This window comes from Oryza sativa, chromosome 6, assembly GCF_034140825.1.
Source record: "Oryza sativa Japonica Group chromosome 6, ASM3414082v1".
NCBI classification, from domain to species: Eukaryota; Viridiplantae; Streptophyta; class Magnoliopsida; order Poales; family Poaceae; genus Oryza; species Oryza sativa.
In genome coordinates this window covers 29,403,483-29,411,210 of record NC_089040.1, presented here as the reverse complement: position 1 = coordinate 29,411,210, position 7,728 = coordinate 29,403,483, and the positions used below count along the sequence as shown (strand labels likewise).

Genomic DNA, 7,728 nt, shown 5'->3' with positions numbered 1-7,728 from the left:
ACTTGGGGAAGCGACCGATCAGTTGAGGGTCATTGTTAAACCCGTAGTACACCAACCAATCCCCTGAAGTACTGTCCGGTACATCATTAACCAAAATTAAAGAGAAATACTAAAAATGTATGCACTTCGTCCAAAAAAAAACGAATTTAGGAATAGATGCGACATATCCTAGTACAACGAATTTGGATCAGATTCATAGTATTAAGATGTGTTACATCTAGTAATAGGTTTGTTTCGTGGAACGGAGGGAGTAAACAATTGTCTTAATTCTCATGTATCACTCATTGCCTGGTACCTTGAGGGTGTGTTTAGTTCACGCCAAAATTAGAAGTTTGATTGAAATTGGAACGATGTAACGGAAAAGTTGGAAGTTTGTGTGTATAGGAAAGTTTTAATGTGATGGAAAAATTGGAAGTTTGAAGAAAAAGTTAGGAACTAAACCAGGCCTGAGTACTTTTAAGTTGATATAATGCTTGTCTCCATTTGGTTTATATCTTATACATCTTGTCTCCATTTGGTTTATATCTTATACATCTGGTTTATATCTTATACTGCTTGTCTCCATTTGTACTTTTAATTTATATCTTATACATTTACAAAATTTTTTTGAATAAAACGAATTATCAAATATGTGTTTAAAAGTCAACATCATCATGTTTCAATTCCAATCTATACTTTCTATATAGTTGGTACCCACTAAAGCTAAAACTCAACATGTAAGCATACCACATCATCACTCACTAGCAATTACTATTCTAGCCTATTTTAAATCCCATGCAAACATGGCATATATCATCTACAATATTATATTATATAAATCAACAAGCATGTGTCAAATCATCTTCCTCACATTATTTTTTCAACATTTCAACTTTCATCATTTCGACAATATTTAACATATACTCATCCGTGAATCCCGCAGCAAAGCGCGGGGTATCACCTAGTTTCTTATATAGCAATGACGACAAAAGAAGAAGAGATGACCGGGGTTGATGAGTGGATAGGCGACAAAGAAACATGAATGTGGCGTTTGCCATGGGAGAGCATGTTATAAAAGTTAGTCGATATAGCGGAACGACGACTAACCTTCCTGATCGCTTCAGTCATCGATCACCCAAGACATGCCAGATAATGACACAGGAACACACGATATTTGTTAACGAGGTTCAGCCGAAGCCTACATCCCTCGGGCTCTGATTATGGGCGCTCCTCCCCAACCAATATAGCTCCTAGCCGCTATGAGTCCATGGCATCGCTGCCATCCTCTCCCTGCGTGTCTACGCTACATTGTAGTCGCCATGGTTACATTGTGGTGCCCCCCTCTCTATTTAAGAGAGATGCCGGGTTACAGAGTCCGACTCTAACTCCACCCCCTAACACCTATTACAACTCCAAGTCCAACTGTAACCAAATAGGACTAGTATATTCGACACCTATTCTAACAAACTCCACCTTGGTGAATATACGCCACCTAGAAGTAGTAGAATCATCATGCTGATCCACCGGTCCTCCAGACTTGGGTTGTCTTCTTTGCAGCTTCACCGCAAGCCGCCCGACGAGTCTGCGCCAAACCCGCCGCCACCAAAAGCAATTGCTATCCCAGCAACCACTTCCTCCTGGACTCCACCTGCAACAGTGCACCCTCGCAGCTTGTAAAGATGCGACTCCACCTTCTCTCCAGTCATCACAGTCATCTTGCCCTTCATGATCTCAATGGTCTTCCTATTCCGATTACCGCGGAATATTAACCCTTCTTCATGCAAGGTTCCAAGCGAAATCAGATTCCTCTTTAGCCCTGGTACATGCTTGACTCCCTGAAGAACATGTTCACCTTCATCTTCTAGCTTGATTTTGACTTCACTGTCACGCCCAAAAATTCCCGAATAGAATTCCAAGCAGAATGTGCAATAAAATCCCCGTCCAGGACCGGCCAGGGTACACAAACGACAATGTTGACATTCAGATCCACGTCTTACAAACATCATAAAAGTCTTACATAAATGCAGCGGAAAAACGAAAGACAACAGGAGCTAAGCCTTGACTAGAACTGCAGCGGGAACACCACTCCACAGGCATCCTCGACAGCACGGACGAAGCCTACTCCTCGGAGAAACCTCCATCTGACACATACTCGTACTCTGGGGTTGGGAAAAATAGAGCAAGACTGAGTACTACCCACTGTACTCAGCAAGTCATACCGGAATAGGGGTATGATGCAGGGAATTATCAAAGGAGAGCTAGAGTGGTTCATTTGCATAAAGCGAGCATTTAAAAACAAAAATTGAAAGATTTAAACAGTTGTAATAATTAATTAATATTGATCATCCGCTGTCCAACGCTATCCCACGTTGCAACAGGCCTAACCATCCACCTATACTATCCAATTTCATTAGACTAAACTAGGGTAAGACTAATCACGGTGAATCTGGTTGACCGCCCATAACCGCGGGCACGGCTATTCGAATAGTTTTACTCTGATTAGAGGTGTACAACTGTACCCACAAGACACAGCCCCACGACACGTTTCCGTGCGCCGACATGCCACCACGACATACCGGAAAGAGGCCGTGACAGGACCCTTCGCATAACCCCCTCTAGCCAAGCACACCACACCTCAGGTTTCACCCCCGTCCCCAGCGGGCAATGGGCAGTCCCCTCTCGTGCCTAGGTGAATCCGGAAGCGACAGAGGCCGTCGCAGGGCCCGCCCCGCTCCATCACGCCCACCCTTGCCTGGATGCGTCGACTAGAGGAAAGCTACACTACAAGCCCAGCCGTTGCCTACGCTGGCTTGTGGTAAGTACGATAAGTTCTTCCAGGGCATCCCGCGAACCGGTCCTTAACTTCCATGAGTGCGACTAGCAAAACCATGCACCCACAGCCCACCATGTGATTTATTTTTATTAACCAACACCAAAACGGTGGTACTAAACCAACCTTATCAATTGAACCTAAAGGCTATGTTTTAGTGAGCTTTCCCCATTGTGTGCTAGTGGAACTAAGCATGGCTAAGCAATTCCTAGTCCAAAATCTATTCATGTTATAACCCAAGCTAACAAAGGAGCATGATATCAAAATGGCATGGCTGTAACAATAGGTAAACACCTCATAGTAACATTATAAAACAATGCAATATTTGAAGAAAAACAATAGAGCATTTGCAATATAGGATCAACATGTTCAAGTGACAAGCATGACTTGCCTTGCTCTGCTGCTGGAGGAACCTCGGCGACTATTTCGAAGTACACCGGAGCGTCGGAAGAACCGAAATCTAGCGACATACCAGGCAAACATTGCAAACAGGCTATAAGACTACTGAAACAGGGAACAAAACCATTTTGAATGGATTCTACACATTTTTCTTGATTTACTGAGACTTGAATGGGCTTAAACGGAGCACGGATGAATTAGTTATGAATTTTAGAAGATTCACTGTGTTTATTACTATAACAAGAAGTCCTTAAATCATTTATTGCGCAATAAATCCCAGGGCTGACGTCATCAAGGGGGCGCGACGCCGACATGCGGGGCCCACCGGTCAGCGGCTCGGGAGAGAGGGAAAAGGGGCGCCGGCAAGCGGGCCCCACTCGGCAGCGGCGCACGGGTGGTCGGTCTACCGTGGACCGGGACCACGCGGGTGGTCCCCCGCCGGTCCACGGGATCGACAGCCCGGATCGGCCCGGGGCCGATTGGACTGTGCGGCGGCGGCCTGGCTCGGCTCGGCTCGGCACAAAGCCGACCGGCCGGCCATGGCAAGGGCGGCGGTACGCGCGCGTCCACCGGCGACGGCAAGCGGCGGCGCGGGCGGCGGCAGCGGACGGCACCCCGGCGGCGACGGCGACCAAAGGCGACGGCGAGTGCGGGTGGTGGCGGCGCACGGGGAATCGGGGAAGGAAAGGGAAAGGGGAGGGAGTCCTCACCGGAGGGGATGGCGACGACCGGCGACGAGGAGCGACGGAGGGAGGTCGACAAGCGGCGGACGGGGACCGGGACGACCTAAAGAACGAAAAGGAAAAGATTAGAGAGGGAGAGAGGGGCCATAGAAGGCGGGAACGCCGGCCAAAGGCGGCGGACATGGCGACTCTCACCGTCGCACGGTGGGAATGGTGCTCCGGCGGCGAACCTCGACGAAGGAGGGGTGGACGGGGTGGATCTCGGCCACGCGAACCCGACGGCGGCGACGGCGCTGTGCGGCGGCTAGCGGTGACCGGAGTGGCGGGAAAGGCGGCGGCAGGTAGATGCACGGTGCGGGAGTGATGGAGAGCTTGGGAGAGTTCGGCGAAATGGGAAAAAGAGAGAGGGGGTGGTGGCGGAGCTTAAATAGGGAGAGAGGGGGCCGGACGTGGCCGGGAGAGGCGGGATTCCGCCGGCCAACGTGGGGGAGTGGGAGAGGAGAGAGAGGCGGGATTCGAAAATCGATTGTCGAATCCCGGCCGTCTCGGGAGCGCGGGCGAGCGGGAGAGAGGGGGAAGTGGGCGCGGGAGACGCGGCGCACGCGCGGGCGTGGCCGACGTGGCCCGGAGGAGGCGGAGGCGTGGGCGCGGCGGCGGTTGCGGGCGCGGCGGCGCGGCGCGAGGTGGGAGACGGGTCCGATAGGTGGGCCCCACCTGTCGGTGACCCCGGGAGAGAGGAGGGGGCGCGGGCTGAGCTGGGGCGTGGCCTCCGGCCGGCCCAGCAAGGCGCGGGGAGAGAGGAGGGGAAGTGGGCCGGCGGCCCACTAAGGGAAAAGGAAAAAGAAAAAAGAAAAAGGAAGAAAGGAATTTCCAGGGATTTAAATATTGCTTATGCTCAATTTTAATTGGTTAAAATTATTTCTAGGGCTCTGAAAATTCCACTAAAAATCCTGTTAGTGAATTTCAACATGTAGAACTCAAGAAAAATTCCACATGTCAGATTCGATTATTATTTGTATTACTTTCTTAGGGTTTTCTCTTGATTTGCACCGGCATTTTCTTAGGGTCATTTATAAATTAAATTTTAGACTTGGGAGGAGAACTTCAGGGTGTGACAAACACCTACTCCCACGGCCGGATAACTTGTGTCATCGCCTAAGTAGACAAAACCAAACTCACCAGACTTATATGAAGAGAACCACTCCTTCCTTGGCGTCACATGAAACGAGCTAGCTGAATCCAATATTCACGCTTCTGCATCCTTAGACTGTGCAATTGACATCGTGAGAAGATCACAACTATCGCTATCCGAGTCATTTGAAGAAGTCGCTGCATTAGCCTTAGTTTTTCCCTTCAGTGTTGGACACTCCCTGCTTATATGCCCCCACTCATCACATCTGAAGCACTGCACCATCTTCTTCTTTTTGTTCTTCTTTACCTTATGCCCAGCATGATCTTCTTTGACTAGAAAACCCTCCACTTGAGATGTTTCACCCTATTTGTTCTTTCTCATCTGATCACGAGCCAGCAACGCAAAAGTGATATCTTTAGTTTTGATGGTCTCCTTGCCGTACGTCAAAGTAGTCACCACATGCTCATACGATTCAGGTAACGAACACAAAAGAACTATGGCATTGTCTTCATCGTCAACTTCCACATCCATCTTCATAAGATCAGTGACTAGTTGATTGAAAACATTCACATGTGCTGTCAGATCCGCCCCTTCCTGCATCTTTAGCCCATACAACTTCTGCTTCAGATACAGTTTATTGGTCAGAGTTTTGGACATAAACTGAGCTTCCAACTTTTCCCAAATTATCTTTGGTAAGGTCTCCTCCATCACATGGTACATGACCTGATCTGAGAGACATAGCCTTATTGTCGCAGCCGCCTGCAACTGCATCTCCTCCCAATCGTCATCCTCCATCTTGGCCGGTTTGACACCCTTCAAAGCCTTTGAAACTCCTTGTTGAGCTAACAAATCTTTGACCCTAGTTTGCCACAAGCCAAAATTTCTGGAGCCATCAAACTTCACCAAATCAAATTTCATACCTGTCGACGCCATCTTGCCAACCCGCGACCTGACTGGTCTGTCGCCACCAGAATACTCGCCTTTCTCAGTACCGTATGTATTCGTTTTCACAATCTCGTCTTGTGATCTGATCTCAGATATAGACTAGCAAACCCCCGTTCGCTATAATCCGATGTGACTAATCTTCCGCCCTCGATGTGCCTCTGCTCCGCACGATCTTGTCGGCCTGGCTTGGTCCACCCGTACCTCTACACAGTAGGCCTATAGGGCCCCTTGTACAACGTTTGACCAATCCCGCCGAGCCACCTGCTTCGCTTGATTGCTGACGCCGAGATGTGTAGCCTTCAAAAACGCTGCCGCTTCTTGTTGCTTTGGTTCGTCTCCCTCCTTGGCTGCCTATTTAAAGCACAACCAATAGGAAATCAATGCGGCCACGAGTCGGTGTCCATACACGACTGCATCTGATTCCGTAACAACTGCGGTCGAATTAGCCATATCCGACTCTGACAAGTCGATTTTTTCCGCCAACTCCTCCAGCCGATTTCTTTTGGCCCACCAATCTCTCTCTGTCAGCTTTTTTACATGGCCCTGCCATACAATAAACACACATGCATGCAGACGCTAGTGCTGCTCCTTGATCTGTACGATAGCCATATATCAATGCAAGCCAACTGCATATACACGTGGCCTTTCGAAGTATGTACAATCTCCAAGACTGCAGCTTCCAGGTCCATGCGCATGTGATTGTTGTATCCTGCTCGATTTGGTTTTTCTTCTTGCCTTTGCTCGTTAGTCTTTGCACGCCGTACGTATAAGATAGCACCTGTGCTATCTGTCCGTGACTATGCACGTACCGCAGTCGCAGCCCTCGTGTTCACCATCCACGACCCCGTCGTCCAGGCCCTCCACGTCCGCCGCGCCGCGCCACGCTCGTCGGTTTCGCCCTTTCGTCACTGGCCTCCTGCTGCCGCGGATCCGCGATCACCGCGTGCATCGGACGCGCCGTCCATGGCGCTACCCCTCCAATCTCTCCAGTCGCCTTCGGCCACGCCCGGCCCCGTCTTCCGGTCACGTTCTGCCATCGCCGGTCTGATCGCGAGCGAGGTCGCCGCCTCCGCAACGTCCTCGTTGTCGCCATCGATCTCATCGCCACGGCTGACGATCTCCTGTCGATGCGCAATCCCCACCTCGTGTTTCCTCCTCCACATGTCTTCTTGATCCAATGCTGAAACCTTATGCTCTGATACCACTTGTTATAAAAATTAGTCGATATAGCGGAACAACGACTAACCTTCCCGATCGCTTCAGTCATCGATCATGCCAGATGACGACACAGGAACACACGATATTTGTTAACGAGGTTCAGCCGAAGCCTACATCCCCGGGGCTCTGATTATGGGCGCTCCTCCCCAACCAATATAGCTCCTAGCCGCTACGAGTCCATGGCATCGCCGCCATCCTCTCCCTGCGTGTCTACGCTACATTGTAGTCGTCATGGTTACATTGTGGTGCCCCTCTCTCTATTTAAGAGAGATGCCGGGTTACAGAGTCCGACTCTAACTCCACCCCCTAACACCTATTACAACTCCAAGTCCAACTGTAACCAAATAGGACTAGTATATTCGACACCTATTCTAACAGAGCAAGCCGAGGAGTGATAAAGAAGTAAAGTGGCGGCGATGGCAACCACGTAGCACACGGAGCTCCATACAACTCTAGCCAAACTACCAACGAAACAATGGCGTCTTTTGTAAGCATTGTGTCAAGGGAAATGCCTAGTCTTTTGCAACTCGTATATCTGAAAT

The 7,728-nt window shown here is 49.6% G+C and overlaps 1 pseudogene; it reads right to left on the bottom strand.

The window, feature by feature from the left end:
• Nucleotides 1–1,538: 1,538 nt before the first annotated feature.
• On the bottom strand, nt 1,539–7,131 carry LOC136357046 (uncharacterized; annotated as a pseudogene).
• Between the last annotated feature and the right edge of the window lie 597 nt (nt 7,132–7,728).